Raw genomic sequence first — 19,194 nt, 5'->3', positions numbered from 1 at the left:
CTAGCACTAATACTCCAGGAAGAAGCAGCCAGTATAACTTCAATCCTGCTGGCCACAAGCCCAGGAATACTCAGCCAATGTCCTGAATGGCTCCAAGCCACTCTCCTTAAGAACTTACAGCTATGGCTCAGAGTTGTCTCTGGACAGAACAAGACTATCCCAGGACTGACACTGATGGGGTATCTGCTGAGTGCCATCTGGGCATCTTGCCAGAGAGAAAGATGAGCCCACGCCCATCAGGCCTGTACTGTCTAGCGTCATTTTAGCCAGTATGGTAGCAGCTCTGAAGCACTTACAATGCCATCAGTAAGAAAATACACACATTTCTGTGTAATAAGAATTGTAATGCATTCCGCTGTCTTGTATTTAAAAAAATAAAATCAATAAGAAATTGTTAAAAATTAAATTAAATTAAAAGAAGAAAAAGAAAATAAACACATTTCTGAAGACTGTATTGATAAAAAGGATGTAAAAATACCTAACTAATAATTGTTTAAAAAAATTCTTGGTACATTCAGTAGTACTCTTTTTGAAATCCTATATTAAATAAAAGATATGGCTACACTTTCACCTATTTCTTTCTACTCTTTGTAACGTGGCTAGCATAGAGTCAAGAATTGCACAGGTGGCTCAAATTATATTTCTATTGGATAGTCCTAAAGCAAAAGGAGGGTTGTTTTCTCTCATTCCTTGGTTGGATGGTTGGAATTTTTATTTTTACTTTTTTTGTTCCTACTCTTAATCGGTCTACAGTCTAGAGAGTTTAATCCTTTTCTGGGAAGAGCTACTTGAGTTCTGGGGGGAGAGGCTTCCATCTCTATCCCAATTCATCCAACAATGCAAAGAAGGTTTTTGAGAAGTACAAGGTAACTAACTCCCAGGTCTGAGCAAGTTTCGAATTGAGAGAGCACACCTCTTCCACAGCCTCTAGTGGATGGAGAAGGGAATGAGCCACAGTCCTTGTTTGTTTGATTTTTTTTTTTTTTTAAGCTTTATCATTATGGAAACATTTCAAGTGCCTAGGAAGAGTCGACAGAATGGTAAACTGAACTGCATGTACCCCTCACCCAGCTTTGAAGATGATCATCTCATGACTGCTTTTGTTTCATTTGCACCTCCACCCACTTCCCCCCCTTTTCCATATTACTTTGAAGCAAACATCAAGTCACTTCATCCACAAATATCTCGGTGTGACTATCTAAAAATGAAGGACCCTTTGTAAAATATAACATAACTGCAGTAGCATCATTATTACCTAAAACATAGTAATAATGTTGCTCAATATTCAATTTGATTTTCAAATTTCTAGTTGCCTTGTGTTTCTCTAGTTTATTTGAATCAGGACCACGTGATGTCCACATGTTGCATTGCTTGCTCTGCCTTTTCAGCCAGCTCCCCATGAGCACGTGCTGCACTGGCTTTCTCCCAGGCTTCCACGTGTTAATAATGTGGCGATGACACTACCAGTCCTGTCCCCACACATCTTAGAATAAGGTTCATTGCATCTCCTTGGTTCAGAAGTAGCCACGAATTCCTCTCTGAACCAGCCACCGTAGCCAGAGAACTCCAAAGCTGGGCTTAACCACAGCTGCTCACTTTGCATTCCTGGAGTCAGAGTAGAGTTAGCCCAACGGAGGCCAGGAGAGCAGAGTACAAGGTCAGTGGACCTCTTCCCAAATCTGAATTTGTTACTGTCACTTAGGAGGATGGATACTGGACAACCCAGAAGTAACAAATACATATATACTGTTTATCCAGGACTCACACACATATCTTTCCTATACATACAGGCTCAGAAATAGGTAATACATTGCACTCACCATTTTTCCCCCACAAAAGAGAGACAGCTAATGCAGGTGCAAGCCTCACTCCAGTCCGGAGTCTTCATTTTATAATTCACTCCTTGTTCATGAGATGGATCCCAATGTCTCAGTGAACTGTCCTTTTTTCCCCAGATGAAAGAACATAACAGTATATTTGGAGAGACAGTGAGGAATCAGACTTCCATGTTCCAAACTTGTTTTCTGATGTAATTCTTACCTCCTTGCCCTATCTAATAGGAAAATTTGGGTTTTCCATCCCATACACCTCCAGATTATTTGATTCTCACCCATTTGTTAATAAAACTGTATTTCCCCCCACTGTGCACCCAGTCAGTCTTCAGCCTAAGTTTCTCTCTTTCCTGTGGATCTTCCTAGAGGATATTCCCAACATCCCAAGTGTTTTCTGTTGAATCCTTTAAGGATGTGCTTATGGTATTAGACCAAGGATTCAATAGGTGGCAGCATAGCTAGCAGTTTTGCTGTCATATAACAAGGATTGCCACCTTCTAGCCCAGAAGAACCAACACTATAGTTGTCTCCCAACCATAAGCCAGCTAATTGCATATTTTAGGATTAGTTATGTCCAATACTCACTTCTAGTACCAGCTCCTTCATCACTTAAGATTCTAGTGATAGAAAGCCTGGCTGTGCTTGCTTAAGCAAAATGGAGAATTTATTTGCTCATGTAAATTTAAAAGTCTAGAAATAGGGCTAGCTCCAGGTATAGGTAGGTTCAGGGCTCAACCAGCAACATCAGCACTTGGTTCTTCTCCATCCCAGTTTTCTGTCATATTGGTCTCAGTTTCAAACCCAATGTGGTCAAAGGATGAGTGTGGCAGGTCTCACCTCCTCACAGATCTGAGTCCAGACTCGTCCCTCAGGAAGTGTACTCACCTCTGGCCACAAGTTTCCTTGATCCTGATGACATCACAGGCTATCACCACCAAAAAAAAAAAAAAAAAGTCTATAGGACCATGTAAATGTAAGACTTTGGTTAACCAGCCTGAATCACATGCTTTCCCTATATCTGCATGGGAGTGAATGCCTCTGAAGTCACGTAAACTGAAAGGGAGGAGTCTACACAAAATAAAAGGAAAAAGAGGGAATGGCTGCTAAGCACCAAAATATAATGATCAAATATATTGTACATTTTTCCCCAAGTAATATTATACCAGTTTATATTAACGGGTCCTGGAATACTACAAAAGTTGGTTTTAATTTAATTTTTAAATTTATAGTTTTAAATAATCAACCCTTTCTTTATTTAACAAAACTGATCACTGTGTGGAGCAAAGGATTATTCCTTTAATGCCTGCTTTTTAAAATCACACAATTCCCTCATTTTAAGTCTTTTTCCCCCCCAGTGCTTAGGGCCTCAAGCATGCTAGGCAAGCACCCTACTACTGAGCTCCACTTCCAGCCCCCATACTTTAACATTTTGAAAGTAGATTTCTCCTATAATAGACACATACATTTAATCTAGTAATGCTTCTTTTTTCCCCAGAAAAGATATCAGAGGGGCATTTAGCTATTAAAGAAGGTGTTTTTTAATTAAGGAAATATAGGCTTGTAAACATCTTTGTACTGTCAGGGTAAAACTACTACAGTATAGGAAACAGTACTCGATGAGAATTACTGAAAAAAAAAAAAAAAACCCTGATGTTCATATTTTATACAGGTCACTGTGGGACTGATTCAGTAGGTGTTGGTTTGGGGTCACTACAGAGGGGGGTTGGTTATGATTCTTTACTACTTTTCTGAGACTGGTGAGACCTACATTTTTGTTTTATAATCTTCTGTCTGCCCTTGTTTTTTTAAAATAGATTAATATGGAATATTTTTTACCTAATTGACCCAAGAGCCTATTGATGATTATTTTACTCTATCCCAAGCTCGGACTGATCTGTGTATTGAATGGGGAAAATGTAGGCAACTAAATTTCCCCTTTAAGTTCAGATTTGTGATTGTCTTTATTTACCACTCTTGTAAGCCTTTGATCATAACAGCCACAATGGCACAACTACTACCTTTATCTTTTTCCCTCTGCGTGACACCTTTTCTCTCTACCCCTCTTCCTTCTGCCACTTCTTGTGCTTATGGAAAGGAGTTAGGTTTAATCGCCTTCTGCCTTTAATGTGAGGCTTAAGGCTGCAGTGGCCCTGGACTGAGGGCCATTTCTTTTCCTCATCTGTACATGATGGTGCGGACTTTGACCTCTACCGTCTCCTTCAGCCTTAAAATTCCTCCTTTTTTTCTAATCATTTGTTCTTTTTAGTTATGTATGACAGTATAGTCTATTTTGACATATTTATACAAACATGGAGTATATCTTATTCTACGTAGGATCCCAGTCTTGTGGCTGTACACGATTTGATATTCACTGTGATGTATTCATGTATGTACATAGGAAAGTTATGTCAGATTCATTCCACAGTTTTTCCTATTCCTATTTCCCCTTGCCTTCATTCCCCTTTGTCTAATCCATTGAACTTTTATTCTTCCCCTCCCCTCCCTTGTTGTGGGTTAGTTTCCACATATTAGGGAAACCATTCTACCTTTGATTTTAGAGGACTGGCTTTTTTCACTTAGCATGATAGTCTCCAGATCCTTCTATTTACTGGCAGATGTCATGAAGTCATTCTTATTTATGGCTGAGTAATAGTCCATTGTGTATATATACCACATTTTCTTTATCCGCTCATCAAAAGTGGTTCCATTCTAGTTTTTTGCAGAATCTCCATACTGCTTTTCAGAGTGGTTGCACAAATTTGCAGTCCCACCAGCAATGTTTCCCCCACATGGTTGCCAACATTTATTGTTACTTATATTCTTGATAATTGCCATTCTGACTGGAGTAAGGTGAAATCTCAGTATAGTTTTAATTTGCAGTTCTCTACTTGCTAGAAATGTTGAATATTTTTTTCATTAATTTGTTGACCATTTGTTTATCTTTTTTTCAGAAGTGTCTTTTTAGTTTTTTTTTTTCTTTGCCCATTTATTGATTGGGTTATTTGTATATTGTTGTTGATTTTGGTGTTAGGCTTTTTGAGTTCTTTGTATATCACAGAAATTAACCCTTTATCTGAGATGCAGGTGGCAAAGATTTTCTCCCATTCTATAGGCTCTCTCTTCACACTCGTGATTGTTTCCTTTGCTGTGGAAAAGCTTTTTAGTTTGATACCATCCCATTTATTGATTTTTTTAATTTTACTTCTTGCACTTTAGGAGACTTGTGGAGAAAGTTGATTTCTAACCTGACATGTTGGAGTGTTGGGCCTACATTTTCTTCTAGTAGATACAGGGTTTCTTAAATACCTAGGTCTTTGATCTACTTTTAGTTGACTTTTGTGCAGGGTGAAAGATAGGGGTTAAATTTCATTCTGCTACCTATGTATTTCCAGTTCTCCCGGTACCATTTGTTGAAGAGGCTACCTTTTCTCTAATGTTTTCTGTATCTGTGTCTAGTATGAGATAACTGTATTTATGTGGGTTTGCTCTGTGTCTTCTATACTGTGCCATTGATCTTCATGTCTGTTTTGGTGACAATACCATGCTGTTTTTGTTACTATAGCTCTGTAGTATAATTTAAGGTCTGGTATTATGAAGTCTCCTGCTTCATTTTTCTTGCTAAGGATTGCTTTGGCTATTCTGGGCCCCTTATTTTTCCAAACGAATTTCATGACTGCCTTTTCTATTTCTATGATGAATGTCATTGGAAATTTAATAGGAATTGCATTAAATCTGTATAGCACTTTTGGTAGCATGGCCATTTTGACAATATTAATTTTGCTTATACAAGAACATGGGAGATCATTCCGTCTTGTAAGGTCTTCTTCAATTTCTTTCTTTAGTGTTGTGTAGTTTTCACTGTAGAGGTCTTTTATCTATTTTTTTGGATTGATTCCCCAATCTTTTTTTTTCTTTTTAGGCTATTATGAATGGGATAGTTTTTCTAATTTCTCTTTCAATCGATTCATCATTAGTGTATAGAAATGCAATTGATTTATGGGAGTTAATTTTATAATCTGATACTTTGCTGAATTCATTGATGAGTTCTAGAAGTTTTCTGGTGGATTTTTTTGGTGGGCTCTTCTAAACATAGGATCATGTTGTTGGCAAACAGAGATAGTTTGAGCTTTTCTTTTCCTATTCATAACCCTTTAATTTCTTTCCTTTGCCTAATTGCCCTGGCTAGAGTTTCAAAGACTATGGTGAGTAGAAGTGGTGAAAGAGGACATACCTGACTTGTTCCAGGTTTTAGAGGGAATGCTTTCAGATTTTTCTCCATTTAGAATGATGTTGGCCTTGGGTTTAGAATATATAGCTTTTCCAATGTTGAGGTATGTTCCTACTCTCCCTAGTTTTTCTAGTGGGTTTTTTGTTTGTTCGTTTGTTTTTTGGTACCAGGGATTGAACTCAGGGGTACTCAACCACCGAGCCACATCCCAGTCCTATTTTTGTATATTATTAGAGACAGGGTCTCACTGAGTTGTTTAGTGCCTCACAATTGCTGAGGCTGGCTTTGAACTTGCGTTTCTCCTGTCTCAGCCTCCCAAGCAGATGGAATTACAGGCATGTGCCACTGCACCCAGCTTTTCTAGTATTTTGAGCATGAATGGATGCTGTATTTTTTTCAAATTCTTTTTCTGCATCTATTGAGTTAATCATATGATTCTTGCCTTTAAGTCTATTTATGTGGTGAATTACATTTATTGATTTCCTTATGTTGAATCAATGTTCCATTCGTGGGATGAAACCCACTTGATCATGGTGCACAGTCTTTTTAATGTGTTTTTGTATGCAATTTGCCAGTATTTTATTAAGAATTTTTGCATCTGTGTTCATCAGGAATATTGGTCTGAAGTTTGAAATTGATGTGTCTTTGGTTTTGATATCACAGTGATATTAGCTTCATAGAATAAGTTTGGAAGGGTTCCCTCCTTTTTCTAGTTCATGGAATATAAAATTCCTCTTTTCACTGTAGAAGTCTTTCACCTCTTTTGTTAAATTTGTTAAATTCCCAAATATTCTTTTTTTTTTTTGAGGCTATATTTCTAATTTCTCTTTCAACTGTTTCATCATTGGTTTGTAGGAACGCAATTGACTTATGGCTGTTACTAGAAGAGCCAACCCTGATCTGAGAACAGAAGAAGGGTGGAAAGCACTATTTCATGCAACACCTGGTGTCCTGCATTGCAAGAAGTGGCTTCCAAGGCCTCTAAAGTCCTGTGGTTGAACTCTGCCACACCCATGTGATCTCTCCCTGTCTCTCCATCTTCTCCTGCCTTGTTTTTGTTGTTGTTGTTTAAATATTTTTATTTCCTCTCCTTCTTCCTGATCAGTTTGTTTTTCTTAATCCATTTTTCTCTTCCCACTGCCCAGGGAGCCACCCACACTGCATGACTCCACACACAGTGCTGAGCTCACCTGCTGACCTTTCCTCTGGAAAATCTCTCATTAACAGCTTTTCCCCAAGAAGGCTTAAGTCTGGTCTTGGCATTTGTTAAATATTGTTAAAGGAGGAACAAAAGTTAGCTATTAAAGGAATGTTATATTATGGTAGCCTGTGTAAGAGATACGATTTTCTTTTTCACTTGATGAACACTTTATTGAGCACCTCCCAGGAGTCAGATGCTGAGACAACAGCAGAAAACAAGACAGATAGGACTCCTGCTCTCATGGAGCTTGAATTCCATCTAGTAAGGAAAGACATACACATGAATAAGAAAATAGCGGTTGGTGACATGTGCTGTGTATAGGAGAGAACAAGTACAGAGATGGGACATGGTAGAGGGCATTTTTGCTGATATTGAAAAATTAGAACAAACCAGGAGAGGAGCATCCCAGGCAAGAGGGCTTGCAAGATGCAAATGAGATCGGTGCATTTAAGGAACAGAAAGGGCTGAGAGGTAAATTAGCAAGAGGTGCATTGAGATAAAGGCTAGGGAGGGGTAGGTGTTGTGCATCCTTGTGGGTCCAGGCAAAGAGTTTGAACCTTTTAAGTGAAATGAGAAACCATTGGAGGGGTTTAAGCAGAGGAGAAACATTATCTGATTTATGCCCTGTCATGCATAATAGTCACCTCATCAATGCGTCCCTTGTTAACTGCTTTCACAAGTTTTCATTACAGGTGGAATAGACCCAAACTCTACACAGCTCCTCCCTTGCATTGCTGGGGGGCTTCTACCTTTAGGTGACATGCTGTGTACTTATTGAGCTTTCACTAATGGACAGGAGTAGCCATGAACAGTGTGTGTACTAAGTGTGTGTGTGTGTGTGTGTATGTGTGTGTGTGTGTGTTTGGGGTGCCTCACCTAGTGAATGTCAAAATAATTCTGTAAATACATAGAGAAATCATCATAATTGCCATGTTCTCTTTTTAGATCCAGCTATATTTAGACTTCCCCAAAGATTCACTCAGGCATTTAAGTTTTTGAGTTGATCAAGTTTCTGTTGTCCCAAGGGTTTGTGGAGGAGGAAGTTGATGATAGCTGCAGACCTCTAACTGTGTCCAGCCTCATTCCTGTATTTATTTCTGTATTAAGTGTCCCCTGAACTCCAGGCCCTACTTTAGACAAGAGGAATACAATCCTTGCCTTCAGGTGGCTCCAGGCAAAGTAGAGAGGACTCTCAGTCACCAATCCTTGGATGCTCCACTTCCAGGAATTGTGCCCATGACCTGGCATCTTGAAACTACTCCTGAAATTCAACAAGCATCTCAGAGAATTCAGAGTTTGAAAGAAAACTTAGAAGTCATCCATCCCAGTACTCCTCAGTAAGAGTACTTTTGGTATTTGGAATGGGACTATCCTGAGCACCATAGGAAATCTCATATTCCTGGCCACACCCACTGAATCCCACAGGCCCCTCCTCCCAGGAGTCCCACCCACTTCGCCCCACCCCAAACTGAAAATGCTTCTGAGCATCTCCCTACAGTGACTGAGTTGAGAACTTTGGGTGTAGCCCAGGCCTCTCAATTTGCAAACAACTTACACACTTCTTTGCTCAGAACCCAGCAGAATCAGTACTCATCATGCACATTTTACAATGAAGTTCATTTCTGAAATATGCATCTGTTTTTCATCCTTTCAACTGATTCTGTTTTCTCAGACTTACACTGTATGTGTTACAAATATAAGTCTGAAACTTTCAGGTGGGTCAAGAAAAAGTTGAGCATTTTCATATTGTTCTATACATAAGTCAAGATTCTGATATATACCATTGTCTGTACATGTTCCACTGAATCTACCTTTATTTTTTTTAATTAGTTGCTCAAAACATTACAATGATCTTGACATATCATACATTTCTGAATCTACCTTTAAAGCGAAAAATCTGACTCCTTCTGACTACCCTCTTTTTCTGAATGCTTTTGTCAAGCATCTTCTGAGAGAGTTATTGTTATCCCACTAAGTATGGAGGGTGTAAACAAAACATTTGGGCCTACAAAGCCATGGGTCTGCAGCCAGCTTGGACTGTGTGTCACATATCCTGACTTAGGTACCCAGATCACATCTCAAAACTCATTTGCCTTCACACACCTGACCTGCTTTCTTCATCTGCATTTGTTACTTTCTCCCCGTACACTGGAATGTTCTGTAAGTGAGGATCACTTAGACTAATTATCAATGCGTTTAAGAGCTTTTATTTCTTAAGTGACTCTTCTTATTATTACTAAATGGAAAACTCAGAATTGAGAGTGATGCTTTCAAAGAATTTTTGTGGAGGAATCTCAACCTCTGTGAGCAGTTGTCTTTGTTGAGGTGTCTGAAAAGCTGGGGGGCTGCTGGCTGACTGGATGGAGATGCTGAGCCCTCCTTGCCCCTGCATGGATGCTGTATTATACACTGTGGGGAGGAGAGACGTTCAATTATTTTTAAATTTGTTCTTTTTTCTTTGCTTGCTTTCTTAAGTAAAGTCAATCTAGTTTCTTTTTCTGTAGCAAAGGAGGAAGGAACAAACAACAAATTAATCAAACAGGAAGCGAATACCGCAGAAGGACGTCTGCCTCTGACTCAGTGTGTCACACTGAACAGGCCAGAGCTGGTCCAAAATGGCTGACCAGGCAGGACCCCATCTCTGCTTTGGAAGATGATGCCTTGTTCAGGGGTGGTTTTCTCTCTCAGCTCATGTCTTGCTTGTTCTCTGTCTGCCTGTGTCCCTGATAATGCCTTCCTACAGTTCCTTTTAACGGTAAGAGAAATCGTATTCAAACTGAATTTATTTTATCAGTGAGAGGGAAGAACTAAACGGTTTTTAATGGGCCATCATATGTGGAGATGCAATTATTTAACTTTTCGGTAGAAGACCATGTGATTTTTTTTCCTGTTGCCCATTTTGGTGATTGTGGGTGATTGACAACTTGTGTTTTTAGCCAAGCTGTAAGCAAGATTTGAAGTAGAATTTTCCTGACCATTGGACAGATTTGGATCTAGAGATCAGAAAACATGTCCTTTGGAAAAAGGTACAGTTTGTTGTCGACACAGCTACCTTTGACTCCTCAGTTTGGCCCATGACCATAGGGCTTTAAAGTAGAGGGAGTCCTTGGCAGTTTCAGACAAAAGTAAGGAACCAACTTGGAAAGAAGCTGTTGCTGCAGATGTGTTAAGTTCAACTCCCAAAAGAAACCATTTCTAAGCAGAGTCTGTTAGGGAAAAGACCTCTAGTCTTTTAGAATAATTCTATCCATATCGAAATAGGGCAGGGCACGACTACTACTCCAAATAAAATTCTATAGCATTTATTACAACTATTTATATTTAATATAAATAATATTTTGGCAAAAAAATCATTTAAAAGATTCAAGCCATGTAGTCAGAAAGCTACAGAACAGGATTAGGATACTATTTTGCGTTAAGAAAATTATCTTGGTTATGTTTGAGAAAGCAGCTTGACTTACACACCCTTTTCCCCTCCGAGGAATATACAATAAAGCTTTAAAAAGTAGGAGGGAGCTGGGGTTTTGGCTCAATGGTGGAACCCTTGCCTGGCACAGGTGAGGCACTAGGTTCAATTCTCAGCACTGCATATAAATAAATAAAAAATAAAGGTTCATCAACAACTAAAAAAAATTAAATTAGAAAAGCACATACAACTTTAGTTAATAAGTTCTTTTGAATAACTTGATGGCATAACTAGTGCATACATTACAAATTGAGATGTTATAGATGAAGAAAAGTCTGCAGAAAAATTCTAATTTAGGAAAATAGAACAGCTTTGTAGAGAGAGATGGGCTGGGGAATGGGGAAGACTAGGATAGGATGGTTAGAGGAGGATGAGAAGCAAGGAAAGGTTTGGGGGTCTGTGTGGAACCCATACTCAAAATTCATCTGAACTGCCAATTGTAGAGTGTTACGTGTTAGCTTCATAAAGTTTTGAAGTGGAAGATGGTCTAGTCACAACTCTTTTTTTTATAGGTCTGAAGAGGTTAAAGAATTTACCTAAAACCACAGTCAGCTTTTTTGCACTCTTTGGAAAGTTTCTCCTTGGGTTCCTTGTTCAGAGCTCTCTAACTGCTCTACCACATAAACGTTGAGTCGTGGCCGACTGTGGAAGAACTAGAATGTTCAGAAACCCCCTGAGGGGAAACTTACTCCCAGGGTTCTGCAGCAATTTCACTGATTGTTGAGAAATCAAATTCTAGATCTGGCCTATAGGCTGGAAGTTCCCAGCCTATGATAAAACGTAAGAGGAAGTGAGCTACCTAATTCTGGGACTCTTGGAGTTTTATGCCCTTTTGAAGGGTATAAAATGCCTGTCTGTATTTTGTGACCTTCAGTCCTAAAAATTAAAACTGAAAAAGAAATACTAGAATAAGAAATGCCTTAATCAGTATGCTTTTCTGAGAGATTAAAAGTGCACTTTATACACGTGTCCTTTTACCATTCTTCTGTGATCTGGGAGTTTGGGTGGACACACGTGGGCTGAGCTTTAAGTCAGCTCCTGTTTTCTCTTTCATCTACCAGCCACTTAGCAAGGGTTATGCTCTTTACTTTTGCTTATTTTATTTTTAACAAATGGCTAATACTTATTAAGCACTGCCTCATTTAACTCTTCACCCTATTAAGTAGGTACTACTGTCCCCATTTTATTGTAGAAACTGAACTTAGGCCAGGCAATTTGCCCAAGGCCACCTAACAGCTGGGTGTGGAGGAAGTTTTCTGAATTTCAAGAGCTCTTTTCACAAGCTGCAGCCTGAAGCCAAGGTGATAAATTGCACAATTTCTGGAGATTCTTTCCAGTCCTGGGAATCTGGGATCACAAATGCTTTGTTTAAATAATTACAGCAGTAGTTATTATCTTTAAAATGATGAATCTCAAGTAAGATATTTTCCTGAATCTTTTGCTCTTTTCAGAAGTAAATTTGGTGACCCTTCTGCTTATGTTACAAGGTTATACTCTCAAAGATAAAATGAATACAATATACCAAGTATGTTGACCTATAGGTGTTGTGAGTGCTGGGGAACAGGGACAGATCTTATTCCCCAGGATAAGTCAATGTGGTGCTGATGATTTAGGAAGACGGTAGCATTGAGATTTGAGCCCCTTAAAGAGAGTACTTGGAAAATACTGGAAGTCATGGGTAAAAAACTGACACTTTTTAGTACACGGATAAAGCAAAACAGGGTTTCCTTTCCCCACCCACAGTTAAATGACAGGTACCTTAATCACCCAACTAAACTTCATTTTCTCACCACGAAAGGGGTGAATTTGTATTAATTTTGAAGTTAATTATGTATAATAAATTTAAAAGTAATTTTACTTCAGAGCAACTTTTCTTTTCCCAGCAGTGACTCTTAGGGTAAAATTGTGAGTTTGTGTCCAAGTTCCTAGCCAATCTTAATAACATTATAGATGCTTCAAAATGTCTTCTGTGAAAAATGCTTTTCACCACCTCCCCCTACCACCCCAGGTAAATCAACTGGCTGTCTACAAGAATTCTAAGAGAAGCATTTCTAAAGTAGCCAGTACCCTCTACTGCAGAGACATAAACCTTTGTCATTGAGAAGATAACCTAGGCAGAGTCACTTAAGCTATTGCTTTCATTGCTGATCAACCCAGAAAAGGGCAAGTACAGTTTGAGAAACGAGGGAGTCCGGGCAAGGCAACTGTGTTTTCTACATTTAGCGCAAATGGAGAATAACGATGATAAATAACTGGGTGAGGCTGTTGATTTGCTTACAAAGGAAAGCTGGCTTCTCTTCTCTACATGTTGCTTCCTCTTTGGTGTAGCTGCCTTTTCTGTTTTTTCTCGTTTTGATTGCCTCATTGCTCTGAGCAAGGACCTTCAGCCTGAGGAGGAGAGGAATAGATAACAGCAACAAACCTTTCTGCAAAGGTATTAAGAGTTTCTAAATGGTCAAACAACAAGAGCTTGTGGGGTGGGGGGGCAGAGATGTTGCACAGTGACTTATATCATAAAATAGAAACTATGCGCCACTGCAGCTGTGAAAAGATCGTGTTAAAGAAACAGGATGACTGTGGTTTACTGTGAGCATCGATTTTCCTGTTGAGCCTTTTTACAGGAAGTTGAAGAACAAAGCCAAATTCATCTTAACTAGTTCTAATGGTTTTCACATCTTAAAGATATCTAAGTTTGCATCATGGTCAGTATAAAGAAGAGAATCAAGAATAATTTTGATCCAGAATCCCAAATCTATGGGCTTTTTAAAATTCAGGATTTTAGCAGCAATGTGAGTTTGGTAAATTATTTTATTTGTTTCAGGTTATCTTGGGGTGGATTCAATGCCTTTGTAATGAATGCCTTTGAAATTATTTTTTATGGTTCTAATAATTCAATATGAATTTGAGCCTTGAAACACTGTTGAGTTACATGTAGTATAAATTTCCTTCTATTACTATCTTTTGGTCAAACAATTGTGTGTGTGTGTGTGTGTGTGTGTGTGTGTGAGAGAGAGAGAGAGAGAGAGAGAAAACAAGAGACAGGGAACCAAGGGAGGGTATATACATATATTTATAAGCTAGAAGGGTATGTGTCATAATAACAAGAGCTGTCTCTGGGTGTCACTTACCCCCAACTTTTTCATCTAACATTTAATCATTATTGAATGCTTCCATCAGTAGCAAATACCACTTTTGTGTTTTATTTTCTTTTTTTGTGTTGACTACTGTTCTCCACAATGCTCCTTGTGGAAGCAGGAGAAAACAACAACAACAACAATAAAAATCTAGCCAAAGAAGCCAAGAATACACAAGAAGTACATGTGTGAAAATAAATGAAGAAAATTATAAAGTAAAATATAAAGGAATGTAAATAAAAATAAGACAACAGAAAATAATGAGGGAAAAGAGCAGTGGACCTCAGATCTGTCCCACTGTATTATTTCTGTGACACCCTCCCCACTCCTACCCCACAGAGCAAATAAGATGCTTTTCCATTGATTCAAGTATTTGGGGATGGGAGGTGTTTACTTTTCCTCCAATATTTTAGTTAGCATAGTATCTAACAGTGACGTTGGGCATGATTTATAAAGCAAAATGCTTTATTTTTTCAAATAGTCCATAGTAGTGATTAAACAACTGGCAAAGCTGGTTCTTGTCTTCTCTGATAGAACCCGTCCCCCAGGGCTCGAGACTCACCTTCTGAGGAGTGACAGCTCTTTCCATTGGGGGACGTTGGAAATCTCTCCTCTCAAGCCATTCTGTAGTTTGGGCCTCACGCAGTGAGTTCTAGAATTAATTTTAAGTTGGTTATGAAAACTAAGAATTTATTTATTTAAATAGTCAATTGTCTCAATTCTAAGATCAATCACTGTACTTTCAGGAATAATTCTACTTTCTTAGCATATTGAAGTAGAAACCCTGAGTTTCCTGGTGAATGTCTGGACTGAAATGTGGGCTATGGTTGAGCCTCTAGTTGGCCACGCAATTGGGTAGACTAAGTCCCCTCTGGAGCAGGGAGTAGGCTAGTGACACTGTTTCTCACAAGGTGTTCCTATTACCCTACATGAAATGGTTAGTGAATGGGTCCAGGCTTCAAGATGCCCACATTGGTCTGGGCATGTGATGAGGTCTAATGTGAGTATTAAACCATGATGTTGTGTTATAGTAAAACCAAAGATGCCAACCAGTTCATTCACAGATCTAAGACATTCTAGAATTGCTTGATATTGATGTGTACTCTGCATGTGTGCACATCCATACCAACCAATAGTTTTTAAGTCACTTATGCAAAATATTCTGCTCTGTTCTCTTAACTTATAACTTCTTTATAAAATGGCAGATCCTGGGCTGAGGTTGTGGCTCAGCGGTAGAGCACTTGCCTAGCACCTGTTAAGCACTGGGTTCGATCCTCAGCACCACATATAAACAAATAAAATAAAGGACTTGGAAAATAACTTTTTAAAAAAAAATGGCAGATCCTTTACCTCCCCTCAACTGTTCTTCATCTAAAATTCGATGATTCCTGGATGATTCATTTAGTTATTAGATAAAGCTTTGACAACCACTCATATACTAAGTGTCAGGCTGATTTTTTTTTTTTTTTAATTCTCTAACATCTTGACAGTCCAGATATATTGTGAGTAAGAAATCAATTGATGGGTATTGTATTCAAAGTCATTGTCCTATTTCCACAATGGATAATAAACAATGCAAAACAGTGTTAAAACAATGTTAACAAAACAATGTTAAAATAGTGTATATTAATTTCCTATGGCTGCCATGACAATATCCCATAGACTATGTGGCTCAAGTAACAGAAATTTGTTTTTTCACAATTCTGGAGGCTAGAAGTCCAAGATCAAGGTCTGAGTTAGGGTTAGTTTCTGCTGAAGATTCTCCTTGGCTTGCAGAGGGCTCCTTCTTACTTTATCTGTTCATAGTCTTTCTCTGCCTGTGTATGTCCCTGGTGTCTCTTTCTGTTCTTATAAGGACATCAGTAGCACTAAATTCAACTCTACCCTAATAGTCCTACTTTTAATTTGATCACCTCTTTAAAGCCCTGTCTCCAAACACAGTCACATTTTGAAGTACTAAGGGTTAGGACTTCAGCAAATGAATTTGCAGGGGACATAATTCAGTTCCTAAGTCTGTGTGTAAAAACAAACCTTTTCCACCCTGGAGTTTTCTTAGTTAGCAATGTAAAACAGGTGAACATTTGAGAAAGTGTGGCTCGTCTCCCTGTGATGAAAGTTATTTAAGCATCGAAATGATTTTTTTAATGAAATTAAATCTAAAAGTATGTTTTTAAAAGTTCAGTGCCTGGGATGGGTTGAGTAGGAGGACAAGGCTCCATACATGGTGAGGTCTGTGATTGGCCTACTGTGGGGACTCTAACAGGGTGGGCAGCAGGACAAGACAGCTGATTCTGATGCAGGAGAAGACAGACTGCACTGTGGGATCCAATGGCCTAGGCCTTTCCCTGGTTCAGGGGCCACTTTTGGCCCCCTGATAGCCGCTCCTTCCTGCCATGCTGCCTTCTCCTGAGGGAAGAACCCAGCGGAGCTCTGGAGGCCTGGTGGCCTGGCTGCCTTTTTCCTACCTGGTGCAGCTCTATTTACAGACATAGAAGGCAAAGCCGGCCCTCCCCACCACTCACCCCAGGTCTGTCCCTCCTCTGCTAGGTGCTCAGCAGCCTGCATACCAGCAGGATCTGTCCTCACCATTAGGGAGGACAGATCCTTGACCCATCCACTGATGCCTTACTCTCCAAAACTCTGCTGAAACCTGACACACAACAGTTCATTTTGTTTTCCCAGCAACTCTCCACTTAACAGAAGGGAAAGGAAGGCTCAGAGAAGTTCAGTTCTAGACCCAGGCTAATAGGCCGGAGAGTAAGGATTCAGAACCACATTCACTTGACTCAGGTCTCATGTTCTCATTTTTTCATTCCTGAGACCATACTGGTGTCTGGTAAAATCCAAAGGTCTCCTTCTATGACTGTTTATAAGCTCATAAAATACAGAGGATTACAAAGGAAATTAATTGCAGTGAAATACACCCTTCTTTACTAATAGTTTAAGCAACAAGATATAAACATTGCCAGAATTTCAAAAGAGATCTGCAACACTTGTACTATGACGTGGAAGTACTCTGTGAAAAAACATTGGTGAAGGAGTCTAGGGGCACTGTGATTGGTGGTCTGCATTTGTAATGGAAGGATATGTTAAATAATTTGTACTTTTCTTTATTTGCATTCAGGAGACCCTGATTCTACCCCTGGACTCTGTGGGTATGAGAATCCAGGCAGGAATGCGTAGTCAGTTAGGGTCTTTCTCTAGTATCAAGACCCTTTAGAAAGGCCTATCTCTGATTCTGATGTGAGCTGTTAACTCTGTGGAATCAGGGAATCCCCCTGTGCCTCCCAGACATTGGGGTTTTACTTCACTGGAGAAGTCAGAGCTGTAAGGAAAGCAAATCCCAGTATTTAGTGCTAGCAAGCCCCGTAACATAGTGCTGATTCTTTGCCCATCACCTCACAGTGCAGGTGGGATGAGGTTAAGAGCCATTCTGGTGGCAAGAACTTGGCCTGTGTATGTGATCTTTGGTTCTCACTCCACACATATTTAGTGAGAACCTTACTTTGTGCCAGCTAATGGGGAGACTGGTATAGTCCACAGTCTGGTGGGAAGATAGTCAAGTGGGTCTGGCAGCAGGCCCAGGATGGTGAGATGTAAGATTGGTCTTCTTTGATCTGTGTGGTGAATGACAGGATTGGAGACTCTCCTCACAGCCTAGCCCAGAGTAGTTCAGACTCTGCCCAGCAGCTACTCAGCTAGGAAGGAGCAAGGAGTGTGTGGCAGACTTAGTATTAAAGTGAGTGTGAGAATAGTTCATCTGGAAATCAGTGAGAGATGCAGATGGAAAAAATGGCAACAAAGGTCCTCAGGCACAGAAGAGTGAAGCGAGAGCTTAGTTTTGCATTGGCCTTAGAAAGTGAGAGCAGGCACTCATAGATCCTCTTCCCTGTTGATCTAAGGTAGCCAGGAAATGACAGCCCTACTTCATGCAAGACCCTAAAGCCTTTGATAGTGTCTTATACTTGGTTTTGACTGTGTGTTTCTGCAAGCTGGCCATGGCCTTGACCCTGACCCCAGTCCCAGCCAAGTCCATTGTGGATTCTCTCACACTAGCCTTCTGGTTAGCTCAGTTCCCCCTACCTGCCACCCCTACAAATGTGGTCCAGAAGTTTATTTATAAACCAGTTTATGCACAGACAGTACTAAAACTGTAACAGCAAAGATTGTAGAATAACGAAGGAGGCCTTTGAAGGCATCCTGAAAGAGTCCCCATTTGCAGTGGTCCCAGATCTGTGCAATATAGAAATTCAATTTGATTTCTGTAACCAGAAACTGACTCATGAGAACCAAGCCCAGAGGGGGTTCCTGTTAGTTGGCCAGAATCCATCATTCCTAAATTAGGATAGGATGACAGATTTCATGTTGGTTAACGTGAAATCAGACAAAATAAGAGTCTTGAGTAACATCATATGGATCAAACTCATGGATGAACTGTGCCATGAAACCCATCTCTCCGGCCCGCCAGGCAGACCAGGTTACCCCCTGCCTTGGTAAGCTGCCTTCTCCAACTGTTAATACTGTTGCTTTGGCTTCATCATCCTTCATAGTCAGGCCTGAGTTCAGCTTCAGACTCCTGTCCTTCATCCTGGTCCTGGAGGACCACCAGCCCCAAGGCCTCTGAAGGTCTTCCACAGCAGGAGAGCCCCTTTCATAAGGGCGCCCAACCCTGCTTACAGTGCCTAATTGGCCCCATGGGGGATGGATTGCTGTCATGCAGGAAAAAACAGTTTAAGGAACACATTTGAAAAGAATCCTTGTCTGAGACAGTATCTTACTTAAAAACATCTTTCCAGCTAGTTAACAGGTGAGCTGCAGCACTAGCTAGCCTCCCTGAAAATGCTTGAACTGGTGGGAACAAAGCAAGGTAGGGTGGCCCAGGAGAGGGGCAGGCACCAAAGGGGCCGATTTGAATGAATTGCCGTGGAGCCCGCTAGTGAACGGTCATTTATCTGAGTCTTGCGTCCTCTGCTATGAATGAGCAGTCTCGCTAGCTTGCCCTGGTGCTGTAGGCATTAGTGGCAGCGCAGATAAAGCGCCTGGATCCACCAGTGCTCAGGAAGTGATAGCTGCTCCTGCTGCTGTGGAATGTTTTTATTTATTTATTTATTTATTTATTTATTTATTTATTGTTGGTTGTTCAAAACATTACATAGTTCTTGATATATCATCTTTCACACTTTGCTTCAAGTGGGTTATGAACTCCCATTTTTAGCCCATATACAGATTGCAGTATCACATCAATTACACATCCATTGATTTACATATTGCCATACTAGTGACTGTCGTGTTCTGCTACCTTTCCTATCCTCTACTATCCCCCCTCCCCTCCC

At 39.9% G+C, this 19,194-nt stretch overlaps 1 protein-coding gene across 10 annotated transcripts in view; it reads left to right on the top strand.

Annotated features, from left to right (window-relative positions):
* Wipf1 (WAS/WASL interacting protein family member 1) overlaps positions 1 to 19,194 on the top strand; it is a 78,815-nt gene that overhangs the window by 29,606 nt on the left and 30,015 nt on the right. Inside the window, exons 1-2 of one of the 10 annotated variants that reach the window (XM_048812522.1) lie at positions 9,799 to 10,016; positions 11,920 to 12,028. The exons of 6 other annotated variants lie outside the window; for them this stretch is intronic. The gene's annotated coding sequence lies outside the window, so the exon portion shown is untranslated. Of the gene's footprint in view, positions 1 to 9,798; positions 10,017 to 11,919; positions 12,029 to 13,044; positions 13,162 to 13,292; positions 13,517 to 19,194 lie in introns of those variants that run through there. 3 more of the 10 variants (XM_015479336.2, XM_048812526.1, XM_048812527.1) reach the window with 3 other exon arrangements.

This window comes from Marmota marmota, unplaced genomic scaffold (assembly GCF_001458135.2).
Source record: "Marmota marmota marmota unplaced genomic scaffold, marMar, whole genome shotgun sequence".
NCBI classification, from domain to species: Eukaryota; Metazoa; Chordata; class Mammalia; order Rodentia; family Sciuridae; genus Marmota; species Marmota marmota.
The sequence above is the reverse complement of the archived record's forward strand: the minus strand, read 5'-3'. Positions and strand labels throughout refer to the sequence as shown.